The sequence below is a fragment of the Bombina bombina genome, chromosome 9 (assembly GCF_027579735.1).
Source record: "Bombina bombina isolate aBomBom1 chromosome 9, aBomBom1.pri, whole genome shotgun sequence".
Taxonomy (NCBI): Eukaryota; Metazoa; Chordata; class Amphibia; order Anura; family Bombinatoridae; genus Bombina; species Bombina bombina.
Genome location: NC_069507.1, coordinates 86,984,254 through 87,011,666, shown reverse-complemented (window position 1 = coordinate 87,011,666; position 27,413 = coordinate 86,984,254).

Below are 27,413 nucleotides of genomic sequence, written 5' to 3'. Positions count from 1 at the left end.
CCCCCAGAACATTGTACTTTGGCCCTTATTTAGACACACACATATATAAACATTATATTTATAGCCCTTTTAATTCAAACACTATGTCATATACCATATACCTTTTAACTCTTTGAAATAATTATGAATATTTATATGAATAATATTTTATCAGACAGTGTATATATGAGTGTAACACTTTAATTTAATGTATTTATGTTGTGTTTGGTGCACTTTTTTTAACTATTACTCTTTATGCTAGGTCTCCACTCGTGCTAACCAGATGAGCGCAAATTTAGTTTGTGCTTGAGCAAATACATTTACTTTCAACTTGTAATACACGCGCAAGTTAGCATGGGCGCGATATTACTTATCGCAACCTGCACTAACAATAGCACGCCACTTGTAATCTAGCCCAATGTCTTCCAGGACACAATTTTCTCTCTCAATTTCTACAGCTCTAAACTCCAAAGCAAAATGAAGTACAGGTAGCCCTCAGTTTATGCCGGCGTTAGGTTCCAGAAGGAATGGTTGTTAATCGAAACCGTTGTAAATTGAAACTCAGTTTATAATGTAAGTGAATGGAAAGCGAGGGAGTTAGGTTCCAAACCCCTTTCAAAATTGTCATAAGTAACACCTAATACATTATTTTTAAAGCTTTGAAATGAAGACTTTAAATATATTATAAACAGTATCAAATAATCACAAAACACAGAATATATAATTAAACTAAGTTAGATGCACAAAAACATTTGCTAAACTGCATTATAAACCTTATGAAATAATCACACAACACAGACTTTACTTGCATTGTTCTGCAAACAGTTCTTTCTATGCATTCCAATCTGGACTGATTTATAAACAGGAAGATCTTGTTCCTATGAAAGCTGCTCGATAGCTCAAGTCTAGCTAGACTAATTATTTCCAGCCTGTTTCTGTGCTTGGCTTTGCATATCTTTGCTGCAACACAAGCGGAAAGCTCCACCTACTGGCTATTTTAATCAATGCAATGCTTCTCAATGCTTTTCAATAGCAGTCACATGACTAAAAAAAAAGGTTGTTATTCTGAAACGGCGCAAATTGAACCGGCGTAAATTGAGGGCCATCTGTATTTTCTGGTGTTGGCTGCATCGGCCACTAGATGTCACTCCACTAATTCTTCATGAATTCTCTAGGTTTTTGTTGTGCACCACAGAAATATAGTATTCTACTGTGTATATTTGCGTTGTTCACATTTACTTATTTTATGCCACTTGTCACTTTCTGAACAGCTGTTACCTACCCACAGCTCCAGCTCCCTTCTGGATCAGCAGATGCTTCTATGGTATAGCTGATAGCTGTTGTCTTTGTTGGCAATGACTGGGCAACAGAGATAATCATTCAGACAGGCTTTGTTTGCTCTTTACTCTGCTGATCATAAGAGATGCAAAAATACTTCTTTCAACATCTGCACTGTTAGTTTGTCCTCCTAGGGAACAGACACTTCAATCCTTTCAGGGGTAATTGCTTCAAAAAATGCCTCAAGCAACATGTTACTTCTGAGGACTTTGGAGAAATTGACATCTCTAAAAGAAAATATCCTAAACTTGAATTTGTAGTTTTCACAAGGAAATGACATAATTCCATCTTCTTAGCTTGTTCTTAAAGGGACAGTCAACACCCGAACACCTGCAACGCATCTAGCGTTATACGAGTAATCGGCCAAATCACATACATTTTTCTAATAGAGATATGGCAGCCAAACTCACCCCACTGTGACATAGTAGGTTTCAGTTTAATTGAATCAGCCAATCAGAATCAAATCCTCGGCTGGATTCTTAACACGCATTCATGCTTGCACTTCTGATTTCGGCTTGAAAACTGACAGAACTTAAAATGCACATGCTGTTTTGTTATCTTATGAAGTTTCATAAAGTCCAAATATATCAAATTGGTATTACATATGATGTTTAACATTCTGGATCCTAATGAAGGGTTAACATCTGACCCGGAGCCAAAGGGTATAAATTGCATGCAAAAAGAAAATGGAGTCATCTTGATAAAGGCTCCTAACTGAGCTGAAACGCGTAGATCTGACTCCTGCAAACCTGTAAAACCTTTGGATTACAAATACTTTTACTATCTGATAAAGCCTGCAAAGGATAATACTACAAGTGGCTTTCGAATTTCAGTAACCAGCTTTTAAATTTCAGCGCTCTCAGGAAGCTTGCGATCTGATAGGTTACTTTGGAGACCAAGGGAGAACGTGAAAAAACGGAAAGCATGTGAGTTATGCATACAGCTAACGGTCGGTTACCCAGCATTCAGAAAGTAAGATCACTGCATTCTTAAGACAATAACACTTTGTGTGCACACTACTAAAACAAGAAATCAAATACTGTGTTCAAGATCCTTGGGATCAATATAACATTATATTGCAAACACCAACTTTTTAATATCAAGATTTTCACTATACAAACAAAAGAGTACAGTGAATTGATACATTGCTTTATGAACGGATACATTGTTCTACATATTGAATTAGATATATAGTATGATCCATATGTGAAATCAACTAATTTGCTCCTATTTGATAATATTTACTAATTTGAGCTGTTTTAAATAAGTGACATAACTTTAGGTTCTTTACATACCCAAGTAGCAGATGATATCTACTATATTTTAGTTTTATAAAATTGTGATCACAATTAACTTATTTTATTTAAACTCAGTTTATAGCGTTTTTTACTGGATATTTCTTCTTAACCCCTGCTTAAAGTTTTGAGCTCCGCTCTCACTACCTTTTAGGCAACCACCTTTTAGGTAACCTATTTTTTTTTTTTTTTTTAATGTGCATGCGTCAACGGTTCATAGATGAACGAGCATGGCATTTAAAGAAGGGGACAAAGGAGGAGGGGGTGGAGCTTGGCTGCCAAATCTCTATTAGAAAAACATATGTGATTTAGACGATTACTAGTATATGTCAGGGTGCCAGGAATCAGACTGAGACAAGAAGTGCAAAAATAATCACACCTTTATTAATAGCAAAAAATAATAAAAAGTCCACAAATCAAATAACAAGCCAGGAATCAAAACCAGAACTGGTAGTCAGACGAACCGAGTCAGGAGCCAAAGCTAATAGTCAGACGAGCCGGAATCAGTTACAAGGAGAACAGCAGAGTCAGGAACAAGTCAGGGATCAGGAACCAGGAGGGACGTCAGACAGCCAGGTAATACATAGGATGAAGCTCTCACAAACAGGTCTGAGACAACGCAAGGGCAAAGCATACTGAACAGAGGCCCTTTAAATAATAAGTGATGACATCACAATTCTGAGACTGCATCCTATCTCACACGGATGATGTACACCAGTCTGGCAATAAAAGGAAGTGCAGGAAATGAGCAGCATCACACAGGATGCACCAGAGTCAGGAAGAGAGGTGAGTAAAATGGCTGCCAGCAGCACATGGCAAACAGATCAGGGAAAAAACCCTGACAGTATAATGTTAGAGGTGTTGAAAATGGGATGCGGTGCAGGCGAATTGTCTTTGGCTGATCAAAGGTATGGGATAAAGTTCTTTGGGGTGTTGACTGTCCCTTTAAGTAGGTCAGAGTGGAATATTGCTTAACCATTCTTCTTACCTTTTCCAGATTATGCAATTATCTCAGATTTTATTATGGAGAACAATAGCCAGGAAGCCATTTTTATACTTAAAGGGATACTGAACCCAAATTTTTTCTTTCGGGATTTAGATAGAGCATGCAATTTTAAGCAACTTTCTAATTTACTCCTATTATCAATTTTTCTTCTAAGCTAAGCTTTTTTCTTGGTTCAGACTCTGGACAGCACTTTTTTATTGGTGGATGAATTTATTCACCAAAAATGAGCCGGTATCTAAACTTATATTCTTGCATTTCAAATAAAGATACCAAGAGAATAAAGAAAATTTGATAATAGGAGTAAATTAGAAAGTTGCTTAAAATTTCATGCTCTAGCTGAATCATGAAAAAAAAATTGGGTTCAGTGTCCCTTTAATGGGATATTAAACCCAAAAACATTTCTTAATCTACTTCTTTTATCAAATTAGCGTTGTTCCCATGGTATTCTTTTTTAAAGAGATACCTATCTAGGTGTCAGGAGCATTACATGACAGGAAATAGTGCTGCCATCTAGTGCTCTTGCAAAAGGATGACATTCTTGCAAAACTGCTGCCAAATAGTGTTCTTGACATGGGCAGGGTCATGACCTTATGCCCCTGCTTTTTAACTAAAGATACAAAAAGCACAAAGAATAATTGATAATAGAAGTAAATTAGAAATCAGAATCACGAAAGAACATTTTTGTTTTTCATATCCCCCATTTCAAAGTGTTTTTTAGAATCTTAGAATCCTGCAAAAGGGTTAAACCCATAGTTACATTCCTGCAACCAGTCCTCACACAGCTGGTGTTTGTGCAGTTACCCCTAGGTAAATGTCATTTATTGCCCTTCCAAGACCGCATAAAAGTTTGCATTCGCATCTAAGCAGTGCCATGCATTTGTTAGTAAGAATGACGCACATCTCTCTTCGGAGCTAATTCCCTAAAGCTCTCCTCTCAGACAAGAGTATAAAAACATCTGTCAATGCTATAAGGTTCTTTATGGGATTCTCTAAAGACATTTTTCTTGCCTTGCTAGCTGTGTATTATGCAGAAGGGGCGTAACCTATATTTCCATGTGCACATGATTGCCTAATACGTCACCAGGGGCGGAACTACCATTGGGGCAGCAGGTGCAGTGATACCAAGGCCTGAGCAGTCAGTCTATACATAGGCATGTGCCTATGTGGTCATTATCTATGTGTGTAGATACTTCTCATCATTATACTGTCTATATATAAATCATTCTACAGAGCAGTGTGCTTATCATTAGTATATAGATATTCTGTCATTGTACAGCAAAGGGTAATTATCAGAGTATATATACTCATCGTATTAATAAAGAGCAGTGTATTCATCAGGGTATAGTGTATAGAAACACACATCATTATACAGCACAGTGTTCTCACATACATATATATATATATATATATATATATATATATATATATATATATATATATATATATATATATATATATATATATATATATATACAGGGAGTGCAGAATTATTAGGCAAGTTGCATTTTTGAGGATTAATTTTATTATTGAACAACAACCATGTTCTCAATGAACCCAAAAAACTCATTAATATCAAAGCTGAATAGTTTTGGAAGTAGTTTTTAGTTTGTTTTTAGTTATAGCTATTTTAGGGGGATATCTGTGTGTGCAGGTGACTATTACTGTGCATAATTATTAGGCAACTTAACAAAAAACAAATATATACCCATTTCAATTATTTATTTTTACCAGTGAAACCAATATAACATCTCAACATTCACAAATATACATTTCTGACATTCAAAAACAAAACAAAAACAAATCAGTGACCAATATAGCCACCTTTCTTTGCAAGGACACTCAAAAGCCTGCCATCCATGGATTCTGTCAGTGTTTTGATCTGTTCACCATCAACATTGCGTGCAGCAGCAACCACAGCCTCCCAGACACTGTTCAGAGAGGTGTACTGTTTTCCCTCCTTGTAAATCTCACATTTGATGATGGACCACAGGTTCTCAATGGGGTTCAGATCAGGTGAACAAGGAGGCCATGTCATTAGATTTTCTTCTTTTATACCCTTTCTTGCCAGCCACGCTGTGGAGTACTTGGACGCGTGTGATGGAGCATTGTCCTGCATGAAAATCATGTTTTTCTTGAAGGATGCAGACTTCTTCCTGTACCACTGCTTGAAGAAGGTGTCTTCCAGAAACTGGCAGTAGGACTGGGAGTTGAGCTTGACTCCATCCTCAACCCGAAAAGGCCCCACAAGCTCATCTTTGATGATACCAGCCCAAACCAGTACTCCACCTCCACCTTGCTGGCATCTGAGTCGGACTGGAGCTCTCTGCCCTTTACCAATCCAGCCACGGGCCCATCCATCTGGCCCATCAAGACTCACTCTCATTTCATCAGTCCATAAAACCTTAGAAAAATCAGTCTTGAGATATTTCTTGGCCCAGTCTTGACGTTTCAGCTTGTGTGTCTTGTTCAGTGGTGGTCGTCTTTCAGCCTTTCTTACCTTGGCCATGTCTCTGAGTATTGCACACCTTGTGCTTTTGGGCACTCCAGTGATGTTGCAGCTCTGAAATATGGCCAAACTGGTGGCAAGTGGCATCTTGGCAGCTGCACGCTTGACTTTTCTCAGTTCATGGGCAGTTATTTTGTGCCTTGGTTTTTCCACACGCTTCTTGCGACCCTGTTGACTATTTTGAATGAAACGCTTGATTGTTCGATGATCACGCTTCAGAAGCGTTGCCATTTTAAGAGTGCTGCATCCCCCTGCAAGATATCTCACTATTTTTGACTTTTCTGAGCCTGTCAAGTCCTTCTTTTGACCCATTTTGCCAAAGGAAAGGAAGTTGCCTAATAATTATGCACACCTGATATAGGGTGTTGATGTCATTAGACCACACCCCTTCTCATTACAGAGATGCACATCACCTAATATGCTTAATTGGTAGTAGGCTTTTGAGCCTATACAGCTTGGAGTAAGACAACATGCATAAAGAGGATGATGTGGTCAAAATACTCATTTGCCTAATAATTCTGCACTCCCTGTATATATACAATAGAAATGTGTACCCAGATTCGTCAAGGATCCAAAGGGATATATAGCAGGTAAACACAGGGTTAAATTACCAAAAACCTTTAATATCCATCGTGAATATACACAAGACAGGCCCTAAGCCATAACGTTTCAGCTCTACCCAGGCTTAGGGCCTGTCTTGTGTATATTCATAATGGATATTAAAAAGTTTTTTGGTGATTTAACCCTGTGTTTGCGTGCTGTGTATCTGTTTGGAACCTTTGCTAATCTGGGTACACATTTTTCTATTGAATGTGGCTACTAGCAGTGCACCAGGGCATTATATATATATGAGATCGCACTTGCAAGAATTACAGACCTAGAAGATTTATTGTAGTGACGTTTCTGGAAATGGCTTCCCTTCCTCAGACCAACTAGAGTGATTGTGACAAACAAACATATAAAACTAATGTAGCCCCTCACCGAGTAGAAAAATTGCACCAAAAAGTGGTAAACATGGTAACCCCAGTGGGTGTATACATAGAACACATAATGCAATATAATTAGGCTGACCATATTGTCGCTTTAAAAAGGGACACATATGAAAAATACATATGTCAGGGCTGTTTTCAGGGCTGTTTAAAGAAATGGTTTTGTATAAGAACCCTCACATATGTATTTTTTATATGTGTTCCTTCTTAAAGCAGCAATATGGTCAGCCTAAATATAATGCATGGAATCACATACAATTGAATATCTTTGGGAGAAATTGGTCAAAATTAGGATACAACCACATAGTAGTGCTACATAATTTCACTCAAATATATAATCATAGCAGGCATAAACTCCCAGTGAAGATTGCCAACTAGACAGGATATGTTACAAAGCGCACATGTAGGTAAACATCCTTAGGGTGAGAGCAGACAGCATGAGGATTTAGTAGTTGAGGTGTGAGCAATATAAATTCATCTTTGCAGTCACATACCCAGACCCCTGGGGGCTGGACTCCATGCCAATCTTCACATGATCACTACACTGAGTGCGTGTGCAGTGAAGTCTGAGCTTACCAGACTTAATAATATTGTGGCACACGTCCAGCTAGCATGTTAACACAAATACAGAGAGTCTTGTGCAATACGGACAAGAAACAAAATCAATATACATATATTTTACAAATAAATAATTATATATATATATATTTAATAGTAAATAGAACATTTTCTTCTTTGTGAAGAACATTGGAATGTGAAATATTCATAATTCATGTAGAATATAGCGCACTTGGCTAAACGCAATCAGGATAGTGCGCGATAAGTGTTAGTTTTTTTTAAACTTTGGGGCTCTATTAATAAAATCTATGGGAGAATTTGATTGCTCGGTCATGATATCTAAGTCCAACTTTTAGCGTGCGTCGGGTTTCAAGCACGCGTTAAGTTTTTACTCTCAACTTGTAATAGGCACACTACTCGATGCGCGCATATGATGGGGCAAATGTAGTCCCCATTTTTGAGTTTTGTCATTGCTGTACATCCCTTTCAAGTATCGGTTTGCTGTGGTTCCACTGGGACCAACGGGATAAATCGAATAATCACCTCACTGAACCCTTAGCAGTATTCTTGGGAGCCTGCGGTGTGAGAATCACAGAGAAATTCGGATGCTGGAGTTTACTCAGCCGGACGTGATGTATGCACAGAACTGAGAGGGCCTCGCTACAGAACCGCAAGTATTGGGCTGTACACCTAAGTGTTACTTTGTTACAATCATTGATTATTCTGAGCCAATATTAAGCCAATATGCCGACAAGGAACATTGAACTGTTATACTGAGCTAATATTGAGCTTACACGCTGACGAGGCGTTACATGTTACGCATGGTGTAAACATTCAAACACTACTTAGGACGAACACATATATACTCTGCTATAGGGTTCAGGTGAAATCCCAGGTTACTCTTGACTCAGATTTATTTACTAACTACATCAAGAGCAGACGATATGTGTACACAGTGACTGTGCCTATTATCCCTTCTCATTAACTGGCTTTGTGTCATGGATTTGCTGCATATACTCTGTCCCTTTAATTCCTCACTATAAAGCTCTCCTCCCCCTTACCTACCTTGCTTAGTAATTTGGATCAACATGTGTGATCTTCATCCTACAGAATCCTGCAGAAACTCTAAGCCTCTCAAAGGAACTACTACAGCTGCAGCTCATACTGTTCCTCTCACAGGTTTCAAGCTAAGTATTGCTTGCTTTGCAAACTTGTATGCTCCAGTTTTCTCAGCTGCATTTGTCTCAATATTTTCTTCAACTTCTCTGCTGTTTAATTAACTTTACCCTGCCACATAAGGATTGCATTTACTTTTATTACTAGTTATTCTACAGTTACCTATTTGTCTCAGATCTGTGGTGTGTTACTTCCAGCTCATCAGCAAACAACTCCTTTACAGCAGCTGCGGTCAGTAAGTAAATTCTACAGCACCAGCTAAGGACTATTCAAGTAAGACTCTCTAAATACATATTTCAGTCTGCACTGTGATTATCCTATGCTAAGTCCCTGCTTGTATTTAACTTACTGCACATATTTACTTACCTGAACTATATTCTAATTGAAGTCATACTGTTTAAATCATTGATCAAATACATCTGCTGTGTCTGTATCTGTAAAAGCAAGTTAAAACAAAACAGGATCAAGTTTAACCTAAGTCTGTGCTACATATTCTGATGAAATTTTAACCTTTTGAGTCTCAGTTTGTGAAATATGAACATATGAATTGAACAGCTATCTTACAAAACTCATACTTAAAGAGACCGTAACCTCTTCTATATTTCTGCAAGATTTACAGCTACTTGGTTAACTATAATTCCAACATAGTTTCCTCTACATAGAGACTGTATAATTCAACCTCTGTTGACCCACAGTATTTGAGCAGACTAGGGATTACTTTATTAATTGATCCCGATTATTTGTGATACTGTGTGGAAAACATATTTAGATATTCCTATTTCATTCTACACCTTACACTTTGTGATGGCTTGCATATTACCTTCATTCTTGGGATTACAAATATTAACAGGACACTGAAACACTTTATACTTTGCTACATAGAGATGGTAGCATGTTTTTGATTCCTCTAGGGACGCTTGGGGTGATATCTATTTTGTATGGTATGCATGGATGATTGGAGTGAGAGGAGTTTTTAGATACAAACTTTTTCATTGTCTTGTATTTGAATAAAACCTTTACAATTTTTCATAAATAATTGTTTCTATTTTCTGTGCTGGGTAATATTTTGTATATTTATGACAGTATTTTGGCGATACTATACCCTTGCACTGTTAATATTCTTTTTGTGTGTCAGTATTTGACACAATTCATTTAAATAATTTTTCTGATATTATTATATTATCTAAGTGGTGCCGATATTTGTTATTTTATAGTCCCCATTATGTTCTAAAATAAAATGCATTTCCTCCACTAAAAATTCAATTTGTATATCTCTAATGTCAGATTTTAAGAATTCTTGTTGGACAGCACTTAAAACTCTTATATGTGGAATGTTAGTGTATAGAGCAGTCACGTCACCCACATGTAGTCCTGCTTCCACTATAACCCCTGTGTCGCTGAGATATGCTCAAGTCTTAATAACTAGGGGTTGTAAAGAAGTGGTCGATGTATTTTGATAGATTATCACACAAGGACCCTATCCCTGAAACGATCTCTACCTGTATTGCGCTTTCTAATTGGTGTATAAATGTAGCCACCAATCAGCAAGCGCTATCTAGGGTGCTGAACCAAAAATGGGCCAGTTCCTTAGCTTAGATTCCTGCCTTTTCAAATAAAGATAGCAAAAGTGTGAAGAAAAATTGATAATAGGAGTAAATTAGAAAGTTGCTTAAAATTGCATGCTCTATCTGAATCATGAAAGAAAAAAAAAATTGGGTTTAGTATCCCTTTAATGTGCTTTTTCATGCAATACGTTGCTTGATCTTAAATTCCTCACCAGTTTTCTTAGATGTAAAACAAGGAATCCCTAAGGGAACCCAGAGCGGGGTGCGCTTAGTAAACCAAACAATCAAATTAGTGCACAAACCATATGGTTCCCGTGGGATCGGGCAGTGAGTTCAGAAACAATTGGAATAAAAGGTGCAGGCGGCAAAGCTCATCTGGTCCTCGGAGTGAAGGTTTCTGAAAATTATAAGTGAAAAAGAGGGCGCCACATAGCGTGATACTGTTGTTGTAAAATCAGAAGGCAGAATATTCAAAAAGGCTTACCAAATGGCTTTGCACCGTTCTGTGACCTGTGCTATCAGGCAGACTAACACTCTCAGTGGTTAGCACACTGGGTGGCCTCAGCTGAACTGCAGACAGGTGGATCTCAGTGTTGCTTGATTACAGTAAAACAAACGTCTGTATAGACCATGTGTTGCAAACTCACAATCTCCTCAGCTCAGCAGAGTAAGTTCTGTGTAAAAAGTTATACTCTAGAGTATAACTTTTTACACAGAACTTACTCTGCAGTTCAGCTGAGGCCACCCAGTGTGCTAACCACTGAGAGTGTTAGTCTGCCTGATAGCACCGGTCACAGAACGGTGCAAAGCTATTTGGTAAGCCTTTTTGAATATTCTGCCTTCTGATTTTACAACAACAGTATCACGCTATGTGGCGCCCTCTTTTTCACTTATAGTTTTCTTAGATGTTAAATGGGATCTCTGCACATCCACATACTTACACATAGGGCACCTTTTTTATGACACTTATACATACCCTTTATATTAAAAAATAAAACAAATATTCTCTTAAAGGGACAGTCAAGTCCAAAATATATTTTCATGATTCAAATAGGGCATGTAGGGGACAGAGCCAGCTACCGAAGAAATCAGACGTGCATGTCAAGAGCTCCTGGATTTTATATGTTATGTATGCTATAAATGGCACTTATTGGCACTTAAAATAACCTTTCTTCATTGCTGGGGGTTCCATTTTTGTGCAGCTATACTGGAGACTATTGGGACTCCCTGATAGACTTCTCTAGCTTGGGTCAGAATCAGGGGATTTGCCATGCCGGAGGCCCTAGATGCCTGGAGGCTAGCTGTGACGCAGCTCCTTCATAACCATTTTGCCAGCTTAACACTACTATTGAATGAATGCCGTCCTGGCATAGAGGCAACAGATGACAAAGATACACGGTCAGCTGCTCAACATGTTGCCCATAATACGCACTCTATTGACGCAACCATTTATCAGGGTAAATATACCGATGATCCTGGGTCTGTGATCTGTCATTCTGACCCCACGCGATAGAAAGATGCTTACACCTACCGGGTTGGCGCATTGCTAAACCGTACGTCTGGACCTGGGACTTGTGCTGCTGTGGACCCGGGCATGGAGAGGTGTGTAAGACCGTTATGTTATGCAGGGGATCTGATCCTGTTACCGACATCATCTTTGAGCGCTGTGTCTGCAGCCCCCACTGGTAGCAGCAAAGTTATGGACGCTATCCCCTTGATGTGAGGTATTGGTGCTGGATTAGGTGTGCCTGTCGTGTTATGTGGATACGGCACTTATTACCTTTGTCGGGACTCTCTTGCCCGGGCCCCCGGCTCTCTGTGCAGTGTAGATTTATTGTGTCTCACTTGGGATCCAGGAGGTGTGTTCTGCGAGGGGTGCCTTTGACTTCTACCAACTTTCCCGGCGATCTGGCTGCAGATCAAGCAGTGTTCCGACTTTGTGGAAATCTTTTTGCTGACTCCAGTACATATAAAGAGAAAATTGGAGTTGGGTAAACTGCTTTCTAGGCTTGGGTAAGGAGTCGATATTTTACGTGTCTGGTGGCAGCATGGTTCACCGTGAGAGAACTTTATAACTTTTTTTTTTTTTCTGGTCGTTTTGGTGAATATAATATGTATTTTTCCTTTTTTTTTGTGGACATTTCCATACAAAAGTCTTATGGAGAACTGTGTATAACATCTATCAGACTGCTATCGCGTGTGCTCTGAACGGTAGCAATTGGGACTGTTATATAATGCAAATGATACTTATATTTGTTCTGTATGTCAATACGCAATGTTTATAATATTTCAGGATGGTTTATCTTTAAATGTTGAGTTATTCTAAAGTGTTTCTTTATACCTCTTTACATATTTATGCGTTGGACCCAATAGCAAATATGTAGTCTATTTGAAGATAGTAGTCACCTTCATTATTTACCGGATTGGTGACACATGGTGTTGGAATGGATGCCAGTCTTTCTCATAATTTAAATGTTTCCCTAATTCTCTTTATTTTTGTCATATGCACTTATTGGTAACCTGAGCTGACGATTAGTATTGGACATCCTATCTATGAAGAATCTCTATTTTGTAGATTTCTTCCTGTAAATACTGATAGATAAGGTACTATAATTGCCTCATTCGATAAATTCAGCGCCTGCTGCCCTCATCTGCCAAGTCTTTTTTAACAATGTGTAGAGATCAAGATGCATAATATTTAGGTGCTTTTCTTGGACCATAACTTGGCTTGTATGGATGTAACTTCACTACCCCTAGGTATTAAGATTTAGTATGCTGAAATAAGGGTACCTGTAGTACGTATAATGAAGTAATAGTCTTTTCTGGTATACATGTTAGAGCCCTTAGCGGATAACAATATTTTCATATATTCGTTCAGAAACCAAGAGCTGGACAGCAGACCTTTATTTATACACTGATTAGTTGAGTTTCATGTATATCATATATTTTTATTTTTCTATTGTAGTTTAAGCCCCGTCAGCTTTATTATTTTTATCTTTCCATGTAGCCATACATGTGTGAGTATTTTTGGTATCTATTCATCGCTGGGCATAGGGCCCATGCCCAGTGGATGAGACCAATTTATGATAATATGGATACATCTTTGTCTTGCTCTGAACAGACGTAAGACATATTTTGTTCTACTATAGTCAAGGGAAATTTAGTTACATTCAGAGACTACCTTCAACTAAGTTATATATTTTGCTCTCTGGTCAGTAATATAAGCTGTACACTTCTGGATGTTCTATCAGCATTTTATTGAATATAATTATTTCATAATGATCATTAACATATGTGGCCAAACATGTTTACCCCACGAGCTGGTAAGGATATTGTGTTATATTATTATTCATTTAACTTTCCACCTACTTAACTACTTTGGTTACCCAGTATTTATCTCTGTTTGAGTAAGGGTATTACTCCAGTCAGTTTGGATAAGCATTGGTCCAAAAGCAGGGTTATGTCCATTGTTGTTCTCATACCTACCATCCTTATATTGATAGTAGACTTTATGCGGAGTATACTTTAAACTGTTATTTGTTCTATAATCTATTTTAGCTATGTTTATATACAACTATTAGCCCCTCTAGGCGAATTCTGATGACATGTACATACTCTCCGCCCCCCCCTCCCTCCCCCCTTGTTATTAGAAATGTTGTATACTGGCATATAGAGTGTCCAATTTGATGATGGATAATAATATTTACATACTTCTTAACAATATAGATTGTACATTTGTCCATTTCTATATGTCAGTGCTTTTATATTCTATATATGTGATAATGCTAGTGCATTCTTGTGCGGTTTCCCTCAAACATACCGCGTTCAAACTACTATTTTCTTTAGATATTTTGTATACTGACGTATAGAATGTTCAGTTTGATGATGGATAATAATATTTGCATATTTCTCAATAATTTAGATTGTACACTTGTCCACTTTTATATGTCAGTGCTTTTATATTTTATGTTGTCCTAAAATGGAAAAAGTGAAGTTAAACCTATTTTTTATGTGGTTGGATTCTTCTGTGATGAAACAGAAATGATTTTATGTGCTTAATAATGTGCATATTGTGTTTTTTTTGTTTTGTTTTTTTTTTCTTCTGTATTCATACATATATTGATGTATCACAGTGGTGTTGTATTATGACTTTTACCTCAATAAAAATTATTTAAACAAAAAAAAAAGGGCATGTAATTTTAAACAACTTTCCAATTTACTTTTATTACCAATTTTGTTTTCTTAGACCTTCAAGGCCGCCTCTAATCTGAATGCATTTTGACAGTTTTTCACCACTAGAGGGCATTAATTCATGTGTCATATAGATAACATTGAGCTCACGCACGTGAAGTTACCTAGGAGTCAGCAATGATTGGCTAAAATGCAAGAACTGAAATAAGGGGACAGTTTGCAGAGGCATAGATACAAGGTTCTACATAGGTAAAACGTGTATTATTAAGGGGGCGGAGCTAGTGCCCAAACAGAGCAGACTTATAGTGCTGAAGCTCCAAGAAATGGCATCTATTTTACTTGGCTTATTGAGTCTTAACCCTACCTAAGTGTGATTTACACATTCTAGGTGTGTCCTACAACTGACTGGAAAGCTGTCTGGTGAATTAGAAGTGATATCCTTTGGGCGGTGGAGAGTGAAGATCCTTGACGTAGATTGGGCCTAGTTGGTGTTGAGGCCCTCCGAGAATTGCGATCTACAAAACAGCAGATACTAAGCTACACTAGACCCTTTATCCATTGCCATGGAGGAGCTGTATGTTATACTGCGGACCTGTATGGAGGAGCTTGAGAGAGGATTCTGCGAGAGAATAGATGGCATTATAATGTCCATGAAGGTAGTGAGAGAGGACCTGAAGACTAGAAAGACAACAGCAGGCGCAGCATTGAATTTGAGGATGACCCTTGTAAGATCTCCTCACACACCCACCTGTTTGCTGCCAACTGATGATGAGATGAGACGGGAGGAAAGGAGTCTTCAGGAGCAGACGTGCAAGCTGAAAATCCCCGCTAACTTGGTCCTTCAGAGATGCGGCCCAGCTGTGGCAGTAAATGGCTCTAGAACACAAGATGATAGCGTGTGTGGCGGTGAAGTTGTTGTGATCCCGCAGGTCCACACAGAAGAGGAATATGCTCGGAGTGGGGTGTGGATTGACGCTTGGGGGAGTGCGGCTGGCCCCCCCGGAGTGTGACCCGGGCCTATCTAGAATAACTGTGAAAGCATCAAGAGGCTTACAGTACACTTCATTAACTCACAATGCTCCACATGTCGGGGTCACTTTCATACAAAAACGAGACAATCTGAGCTATCTTGGTGTTTCCATGATCTCCTGCCTCACCTGCTTCCTCACATTGTGCACAGACTGGAGACTCATGTTTTTTTTTTCCATTGCCTCTGTTCCCGTAGATCAGGTGTAGATTGAGAATTGCGAGTAGGGTCATTCCTATCTAGGATCAAAATATTACTGTTATTGAGTTGTTTAAGTTACCTACTCTTGTTTTCTTTATATGTTAGTCTAAGAACATTGTGCCCCAAGTCTTTTGTTTATGTGCTATTTCTTCACTTGTGTAACATGGTAGTGGACTTATCCCTGTTCCCATTCATGAGGCGTACTACAATACGGATAATACATCTTATATATATTTACCACCTTCCCTCATATACTGATTGGCAAATTTCCACAGTATCCCCATTTTGGATAACTAGGGGGTTAGAAATAATGCAAACACATTATAGGAAAGATTTGATTTAAGCTCTCTGAGATTATAGTCCATTTGCCCCTAGGTAGTCGGGGAACTTGCCACTGGTGGTGCCTCCGCAGAGACAGAGCTACTTGTTACAGCTATATTATATAAACAGATATATATTAATTTTAGCACCCTTACAGAGTCCTCACCTGCTAAGCACTTCTTGCCATATATATTTTATAATGAGCTTGTTTTCTTGATAATATCGTAGTCCCCTCCAGATATTATATATTATTTCTATGAGGAGAGCCTATACAACATATATAGCTTGGGATGTGTACATTGTCTCATGAGGGGGACTTTATCACCAGCTTTTTATCCGCCAGCCCCCCCCCCCTCCATCTTTACTGTGTGGTAAGGGATAAATAGCTTATCCTCCACACTTTTTTTTTTTTTTTTTTTGGCAGAGTTTTGTAGCCTCTGCCCAGTTCGTAGAGCCTCTCTTAAAGTTTGTCCTCATATCAGTGTAAAAAGGTTCTCCGGGCCCTAACAAGGAAAGATTTTTTTGTGTTTATTCTTATGTATCTTATTGCTTAGAGATTGTAGGTTCCCATGACTTCATGAAGATTGTCAGGCTATATGAAAGCCTATTGTTCCTGTTAAAAATGCTGGGATTTTGTTTGATGTTAACTGATTCTAGTTGTAAGTAATCTATCTGTCCTCCCTGAACTTCCAAAGAGTATGATTCTGTCTGGATCTGGTTGTCATGGATGATATGGTGAAGCTTTAATAAAAACAAAATAAGGAGCGGACAAATTTGACCTATAAGACTGGCATGTATAGTTGCACCTTGATGAGATATTTACTTCATTGTCAACTTCTGTGAAATCTTTTGTAATTATGTTATCCTGCTTGTAATAGTATGTCCTTGTTTCCTCAATAAAAAGAAAATTAAAAAAAAAACAAACCAAAAGTGTATTATTATAACTGTGTTTGTTATGTAAAACTGGGAAATTGGTAATAAAGGGTTCATCTATCTTTTTAAACAACAAAAATTCTGGTGTTGACTGTCCCTTTTTAATATTTGTGAATTAGTATATTTTCATTAACTTGGAGCTAAATAATTTTTTAGATTAGTATTTCTTATAAAAACCATCTTAGGTTTTTCTTCCAAATGCCCCTCAAGTAATGGATCCCCCATGAATTTAGGCCAATATTTAGTTAATATCCCCCTAATTTTAGTGCCTCCCTCACTATCAGCTAGATTTACGAGTTATGCATGCTATAGGGAAAGTAACGAACGCAAGAAAAGTTGCGTTATTTAACCCCCTATAGCGCAGCTATTACAAGTTTTTCAAAACCTGGCTTGTGCGTGCGATATGGTGCTTTTAAGCTCCATACCACACCCAAAACAAGCGCTGTTTTGACGTGCTCGTGCACGCTTTCCCCATAGACATCAATGGGGAGGGCGGGTCAGAAAAAAGTCTAACACCTGCCATCACGGAAAGAAAAGCTCCGTAACGCAGCCCCATTGATGTCTATGGGGAAAAAAAACTACCGTTTAAACCTAACATAAACACCCCTAATCTGCCCCCTCACCGACACCGCCGGCACCTACATAATGTTATTAACCCCTAATCTGCTGCCCCCGATATCGCTGACACCTAAATAAAGCTATTGACCCCTAATCTGCCGCTCCTGATATCTCTGCTACTATACTAAAGTTATTAACCCCTATTACCCTGCACCCCAACTTCGCCCACACTATAATAAATCTATTAACCCATATTCTGCCGCTCCCCGACATCGCCACAACTAAATAGAGCTATTAACCCCTAAACCTCTGGCCTCCCACATCACTACCACTAAATAAATCTATTAACCCCTAAACTGCAAGCCCCCCATATCGCAAAAATTTAAATTAAACTATTAACCCCTACACCTACCCCTAAACCTAAACCTAACCCCCCTAACTTTAACATAATTAAAATATAGCTAAATTAAACTTACAATTATTAACTAAATAATACCTATTTAAAACTAAATACTTACCTGTGAAATAAAACCTAAGCTAGCTACAATATAACTAATAGTTATATTGTAGCTAGCTTAGGTTTTATTTTTATTTCACAGGTAAATTTGTATTTATTTTAATTAGGTAGACTAGTTAGTAAATAGTTATTAACTATTTAATAACTACCTAGTTAAAATAAATACAAACGTACCTGTGAAATAAAACCTAAGCTCCCTTACACTAAAAACGAACATAATAAAAAACACTAAAATCACAAAAAATTAAAAAAAACTACCATTACAAAAAACAACGAAATTATCCAAAATAATAAAAATCATTCCTATTCTAATAACCTTAAAAAAAAAAAAAAAAAAAAGCCTAATCTAGAATAAACTACCAAGGGCCATTAAAAGGGCCCTTTGTAGGGCATTGCCCTAGAGTTAACAGCTCTTTTGCTACAAAAAACACCCCCTAACAGTATACAAACCCCCACCCCCCCAAATCCACAAAATAAAAATAAAGTAAAACTTAATCTACCCATTGCCCTGAAAAAGGCATTTGTATGGGCATTGCCCTTAAAAGGGCATTTAGCTCTTTTGCTGCCCTAATCTAAAAATAAAAACCCACCCCATAACGAAAAAAATACATTACACAAAATAACAAAGAAATTATCAAAAATAATAAAAATGAATCCTATTCTAATTTAAAATAAAAAAAAAAACACCCCAAATAAAAAACCTAATCTAGAATAAACTACCAATAGCCCTTAAAATAGCCTTTTATAGGGCATTGCCCTAAATTAAACAGCTCTTTTACCTGTAAAAAAATACAAACACCCACTCACATTACAAACCCCCACCCCCCTAAACCCACAAAATAAAAAAGCTATCTAAAAAAACCTAAGCTACCTATTTCCCAGAAAAGGGCATTTGTATGAGCATTTAGCTTGTTTATGAATAGCCCAAACCCTAATCTCAAAAAAAAAAAAAAAAAAACGCCCAAAAAACCCTTAAAAAAAACTAACCCCCGACGATCCACTTACAGTTATTGAAGTCCTGCTTGAATGATTTTCATCCAGGCGGCGAAGTCCTCATCCAGATGGCCTCTTCTATCTTCATCCAGCAGAGCTTCTTAAATCCTATTGGCTGATTTGAACAGCCAATAGGATTTAAGCAGCTCTAATTCTATTGGATGATTCATCATCCAATAGAATGAGAGCTGCTTAAATCCTATTGGCTGATTTGAACAGCCAATAGGATTATAGCAGCTCTAATTCCTATTGGTTGATTCAAAATTTTCAGCCAATAGGAATGTAAGGGGCGCCATCTTGAATCGCGTACCTTGCATTAAAGATTCAGTGTACGGCGGCAACCGTATGAAGAGGCTGCTTTGGAAGAAATACTGTAGTGCATTGCAGCATTAGTTATTCTTTCCAGGTCATCACAGTGTCATTCTGTCTTGGACCTGTTCTGTTTTAAGAATACAAATAATTGATACAAGAAAACCATTTTCTAGAACTTTACATCAGCAGACTGTCGTCTGTCCATAAGTCTTTCAGGGCAAGATGACATTCCTGTTACAACTGATAGTAATGACAAAAATCTTTGTACACTTTAATAGAGTTTTTTTGTGTTGCTAATAGTTATATGTGCAACTGTAATGTGATATAGTCTTTATAGCCCTCTCAGCTATGTGCCCATTTTGCCCTACAATACTGTCTGTTCCCTTCATCAAGCACAATTCCTCCTTGTTTAGTGAAGATAGCTTTGTCTGTACCAGGGTAGTTCATGGCTCTAATGCAATGCTGCTCCAGAGCTGAATATGGCCAGGAAAGGGTAGCTATGCACAACTGTATTAAGCTACAGACCAGTAGTGTATGCTTTAACTATGTATTTAAACATTTGCTTATACACAAGCCAGTTCTATAATTATTTATTCAACTAGGGACATATTACAAGCTGTTCTATAGTTATTATTTGCCTCAATTAGGGCCCTCTGGCATTCGTATTACAAATTGAAAGTGAATTGTTTGCGCGCAAGCAAAACGTGACAAGCACTAACAGCTAGACTTTGAATATTGAGATCGAATTACATTTTTCTAACCATAGACTTTAATGGAGCGTGCTTTTAAAATATCATATTTTAAAAAAATATATATATATCTATACCTATATATGTATATACAGATATTTAGATATACACTGGTGTTCAAAAGTATCGGTTCACTTAGAAATGTCCTTATTTTCCATGAAAACGTACATGAAATGAGTTTGAATAGGAAAAATAGTCATTGAGAAGGTTAGAAATAATTGAATTTAACTGAAATAATAATTGTGTCCTTCAAACTTTACTTTCGTCAAAGAATCCTCCATGTGCAGCAATTATAGGCCTTGCAGACCTTTGGCATTCTAGTTGTGAATTTGTTGAGGTAATCACCTCATGATTCCTGAAGTACCTCCCACAAGTTTGATTGGCTTGATAGGCATTTCTTACAGTCAAGCTGCTTCCACAACAGCTCAATAGGATTGAGATCTGGTTTCTAGGATGGCCACTCCTTTAAAGACAGAATACCAGCTGACTGCATCTTCGCTAAATAGTTCTTGCATAGTTTGGAGCTGTGCTTTGGGACATTGGCTCCAATTAAGTCCACAGGATATGGCATAGTGCTGCAAGATGGAGTGATAGCCTTCCTTCCTTAATGTCTCTTTTACCCTGCATAAATCTCCCACTTTTCCACCATTAAAGCACCCGAGACCATCACATTGCCTTTATAATGTTTGACAGATGATGTTGTCAAGCACTCCTCCAGCATCTTTTCATTTGGTCTGTTTCTCATGAATGTTCTTCTTTGTGATATGAACACCTCAAACCCACATTTGCTGATGCTCCAGCTACTCAGTCTAATGATGGCCAGTTGTATTGCTTCTTTTATCGGCACAACAGTTTTCAGCTTTGCTAACATAATTGCAAAAGGTTTTTCTAATGATCAATTAAAACAAAAGTGACTAAAAGCGCTATACTTTAACCCTTAAAGAGCTATTTGTAGAACTGGTCTCACTACCAGAACGAAGAGGAATAGTAGACAAAATGGAATTTACAAAAGGGCTAAAAAGTACTCAAAGGTACTAAGAAGCTAAGGGTTAAGCATCAAATAAGGCAAATAAAATCATATGATTCAAATGAAATATAATAATAATAAGAAGAAATACCTGACTACTAATATCAGTTTAACATGAATATTATTTAATAAAATTTAAAAAGATTGGAGCAATATCAAGCAAATGCTAAAACAATAATAATCAGACCAGATTATATAGTGAGGACGTCTCCTCTAAAAACCTGTACAATATTCAATGGGTTAAATACCACCTTAAGAATGTATAAATTCCGCCTTAAGAATTGTTTATATTCCATTAACAAATTCAACTTATATTCAATTTTAAGGCTGTGGGTATCAGTTCAGTTCACTTATAAAGTAGCGGAATGTGCAAATAAACTTCAATGTTCAAGTGTAGTGACAGATTGTTACAATCCAATAAATGGCAACTATGTTACCTCAAAGTATTCGTGATGGGATACTATACCGGTCCCTTCGCCACTCTGGAAGTCTCGTCTTAATTCTGTATCCTCCAGTAGTTAACGATATTCACTGCGTGTTTCTCCTTTATGCTTCCGGTCTCGCTCAGACCTCTGGAATGTGACTATGTCACGGAACGAATATCGACAGGACAGTTCTTACGTGAGTGGCGGCTCTCCAGGGCTACCGGTTTCTTCTTATCCCAATTATCGGCTACTTCTCTGTCCAATTGTTAGTTACCAGCAATTCCGTTTTACTCTGCGCAGTGTGAGTTATTTATGCTGAAAAGTTCTTGAACTCCTTGAATAATCGTCAACGCATTTCACCTGTAGAGTCTTGAAAAAGCCTAGTTACAGTTGCCATTTATCGGATTGTAACAATCTGTTACTACACTTGAACATTGAAGTTTATTTGTTCATTGCGCTACTTTTATAAGTGAACCGAACTGATACCCACAGCCTTAAAATCGAAGTTAAGTTGAATTTGTTAACGGAATATAAACAATTCTTAAGGTGGAATTTATACATTCTTAAGGTGGTATATAGCCCATTGAATATTGTACAGGTTTTTAGAGGAGACGTCCTCACTATATAATCTGGTCTGATTATTAGTGTTTTAGCATTTGTTTGATATTGCTCCAATCTTTTTAAATTGTATTAATTAGTATTCATGTTAAACTGATATTAGTAGTCAGGTATTTCTTCTTCTTCTTATTATTATATTTCATTTGAATCATATGGTTTTATTTTATTTTCTATGCTATTTTTAATCGTACTGCCTTGTTTGGTGCTTAACCCTTAGCTTTTTAGTACCTTTGAGTACTTTTTAGCGCTTTTGTAAATTCCATTTTGTCTACTAATGATCAATTAGCCTTTTTAAATGATAATCTTGGATTAGGAAATACAGGGAGCCATTGGAACACAGCATAGATGGTTGCTAATAATGGGCCTCTGTAAGCCTCTATTCCATTAAAAATCAGCCATTTCCAGCTGCAATAGTCATTTAAAACATTAACAGTGTCTACACTGTATATCTGATCAATTTGATATTATTTTAATGGACAAAAACTGTGCTTTTTTAAAAAAAAAAAAAAGTGACCCCAAACCTTTATTTAAAAAGACAAAGAACATTTCTTTTAAGTGGAGAACATTGGAATGTAAAATATTTACAGTAAAAACATCATAAAACATAATTATATCATAATAAGTAAATAATAAAATTGTTTAAAAATAAATGTTTAACTTTTTAATGTATTTGAGTGGAAAGGGCTCCAATGTGTGTGTGTGTGTGTGTGTGTGGGGGGGGGGGGTGTGTGTATGTATATACTGTATGTATGTATGTGTATATATTTATATATATTAGTCGGTAGCCTAGCACTCCATCCTCCAGTGTGTGTGATCACTACCCGGGTACAGTCCTTATAGATGTATGTAGAAAGTTTCTTTTAGAGGGAGGGCACTCACAGGATTTTTTTCAAGCAAAACAGTATAATTTTTATTTCCAAATTATTACAACAACAGATTGATTGTCGACGTTTTGGCCCCAATGTGGGCCTTTCTCAAGACAAAAATGTTATTAATTGGTAGCGATCAACATCGCTCACGACAGCACACAAGCCAACCTCCCAAACGACAGGCTGGATTAACCATGATATATATATATATATATATATATATATATATATATATATATATATATATATATATATATATATATATATATATATATATATATATATATATATAAAGATGTATTGTAGTATATGCACTCTCACCAACACACTGCAACTTGCCAGGGTGCTGTAGCCAGGTATGTAGAAAACGAAAATGTAGAAAGCACTCACTGGACTGTAGACAGCAATTTAAATCAAATAGAATTTATTGTGACGTTTCGGGACCAACAGAGTCAGAGGAAGGGACGCTGTTGGTCCCGAAACGTCACAATGAATTCTATTTGATTTAAATTGCTGTCTACAGTCCAGTGAGTGCTTTCTACATTTTCGTTTTTTATATATATATATATATATATATATATATATATATATATATATATATATATATATATATATATATATATATATATATATATATATATATATATATATATATATATATATATAAAACGAAAATGTAGAAAGCACTCACTGGACTGTAGACAGCAATTTAAATCAAATAGAATTTATTGTGACGTTTCGGGACCAACAGAGTCAGAGGAAGGGACGCTGTTGGTCCCGAAACGTCACAATGAATTCTATTTGATTTAAATTGCTGTCTACAGTCCAGTGAGTGCTTTCTACATTTTCGTTTTATATATATATATATATATATATATATATATATATATATATATATATATATATATATATATATATATATATATATGTGTGTGCGCGCGCGTGTTTTATATATATATGTGTGTGTGTGTGTATATATATATATATATATATATATATGTATGTGTGTGTGTGTGTGTGTGTGACCATGTTGCAAAAAGTGGCGTGTTACTGGCTGGTCACTGTTTTAATTATATGCTGCCCTGATGGCACTCTTGTGATTAGCAAGACCTTCCCTGAAGGTGGTCCAGGTCTTGCCAACATATTTCCCACAGGGGCAAATAATAACATAGATCACAAAATCAGAAGAACAGGTTAATCTGTATCTTATAGAAAAATGTTTAGATTTATAAGGGTGTCTGATTTTGAATAGTCTTAATTATATTACCATGTACACCCCAGTTAGCAATAAAGTAAGAGAAACAGTGTCTAAAAATTGGTATATTTTGACTTAAAATCCATCATTGCCCTTTAAGGATTCTAAACCACCTCAGATAGTAAACAAGAAAGGCAAAAGCCTTCAGTCCCTAATTGTTAAACATGATGTACATACTGGTACCCACACTTGGCTACCTAAGAATAAATGTGGTTGTTTTAAATGTGGCAGCTGTGTCACTTGCAATACTATGATCCCTGCTGACAAATTCAGACACCCTTATAAATCTAAACATTTTTCTATAAGACACAGATTAACCTGTTCTTCTGATTTTGTGATCTATGTTATTATTTGCCCCTGTGGGGAATATTATGTTGGCAAGACCTGTACCACCTTCTGGAAACGTCTTGCTAATCCCAAGAGTGCCATCATGGCAGCATATAATAAAAACAGCAGTGACCAGCCAATAGCACGCCACTTTTTACAACATGGTCACCCGGTTGCTATGCTGAGAACAAACTTTATAGTCCCCTTGCTTAAAAAAGGAGGCAACAGGGATGCAGAGCTTCTGAAAAAGGAAGCACGTTGGATACACTATGTGCCCTAAAGGTCTGAACACTCAATTAGATTTATCACTATTTTACTAAAGACAATGGAGTATAAATATTACCCTGTTTCTGTGTCTGATTCCATTTTGTTCTAATTTTTTAAAAAGGTTAATGCTGGGACATTTGGTCCCTAGGGACCACAATTTACACATGTCACTAATATGTAATTTAAGTCATATAACCTTCTCGTTAAGTACTTCTGACCATTATGGAAATAAGTTGTTAAACATTAATACATATGGGAATAGATAGTGCAGTTTGGTGCCTGCCCCTTTAAAAATTCGAAATACATTTATAAGTATGCTCTGTTGTCCGTAAATGTGCTTTACCATTACCTAATAATTGGGGTTGTCGTGACTAGGAAGATTCCCACATTGGCCAGTTGTTTTGGTGCGATATCAACACACACCCACTGCCTTCGGTCCAATCAGCAGTGACGTTACGTAATGACGTATAAATGTGCAGTCTATTTAAAAATAGGCCTTCACCTGTATTAGCATACTTGTATCCTGGATTACGGCACCTTTAGCCGTTGCGCTATAACAGCAAGGTAAATAACTAGATGCTTCATATTACTGGTTGCTCAATAGCACAGTTTGCAGCTTTGTTGCATTATTTGTATTGTGTATTCTGATATTGGGATGTTTAGTTAGAACTAGATATATGGTGTTTAGATGGATATGTCTCTTTGCTAAGGCTTTTTTGAGACCTATTTGCCTCTCATAGCCTCTGGAGGTTTAAACATTGTGAGTAACAATATGGAGTTTGTTTATAATAATGTGCTATTTAAGATTGCAACATCATAGACATTTGAGTGTTATATATACATTGATAACAAAGATGGAAATATTTTCTGATACAGTGTGTATATTAATTGAGTTACCAATACTTACAATGTAAATACTGTAGCTGTCTGCCAGTTTTTAGATATCTATTTGCACAAAAGCTAGGTGCATATATCTAGTGGTTTTTATTGTTAGTATAATATTAACACATTAATGAAGGTGATTATTTTTATGGGGAGATAATAATGGCGTTTCGTTTGTATTTATTGGATGCATTTGTTTGCATGTTTTTGGTATGTATATGGCAGTTTGTATATTGACTATATGCATAAATTGTATATTTGTTTACTGACATATGATATATGTTTTATTGTAGATTGTCTTGAAAAAGGCTGCCTAGAACAGCCGAAACGTCGACTTTGCTATGTTGTGAAATGTATAAATAAAAAGGAATATTTTTGGAAAGACCCGTGAGTGCCCTCCTACTTCTTCCATTGTATATAAATCAAAATTTTTCATTTAACTATTTTTTTTATCTGTATGGGTGTATACAGTATATATTTACGTACATATATATATATATATATATATATATATATATATATATATATATATATATATACTGTATACACCCATACAGTTAAAAAAATAGTTATATGAAAAATTTTGATCAGAAACTATATATATGAGTAACTTTTGTATTGTTTGGCACACATTTTTTATACCTCTACCCTTTAAGCAAGGTCTTCACTTGCGCTAACCTGACGAGTGTAAATGTAGTTTGTTTTGACTTTTAACTTGTAATACAGGAGCGAGGTTGTTATATTGCTTATCGGGACTCACACAAACAATAGCGCACCACTTGTAATCTGGCCTTTAATAAAAAAAAATTGCCTTTGTGGTCTGATACAGATATCCCTAATATAGGTTATAGGTAATTTCCGATATTAAAGAGTAAATTATCTAATACATAACTAAACTTTAAATCAGAACTTTTGTAAATTTGGGGGATTTCTTTTAGCTACTATGTTGCTCCCCTTGTAAGCAAGGAAATCATCTTCTGAACTAGATGTGAAAGATATATATCTCAGAGGAGGAACCATGTTTAATTGCTTTGTCAGCCTCACATTTGCCAAAAACATATGAAAGATAGTGAGACAGGAGGCTATTTAATTATTTAAGCAACATAAGTTAGTTACCTCAGAAGTTGGTATTGCACTTATTTTAGTTCCAGATGTGCAGGGGATAGTAGAGTCTATTATATGAATACATGTAGACTTAATCAGAAGGATATTCCCTTGTGATTTAAAGGCACACTAAACACAAATTCTAAACTACATGATTATAAACTTTCATACATAAGAATAATTTTGCATTGAAAACTGCAGCTTTATTTTGTTAAATTAGTATATTGTTTTATGTTTATTCTTTTCACTGATTTCCTTGTCCCCCAGAACAAAAGAACCCTTGCTAACCAATCACAAACTAATATTCAGATATAGCACAAACTCTGGCCTAGATTTAGAGTTCTGCGTTAGCCGTCAAAACCAGAGTTAGAGGCTCCTAACGCTGGTTTTTACCACCCGCTGGTATTTGGAGTCAGTCATGAAAG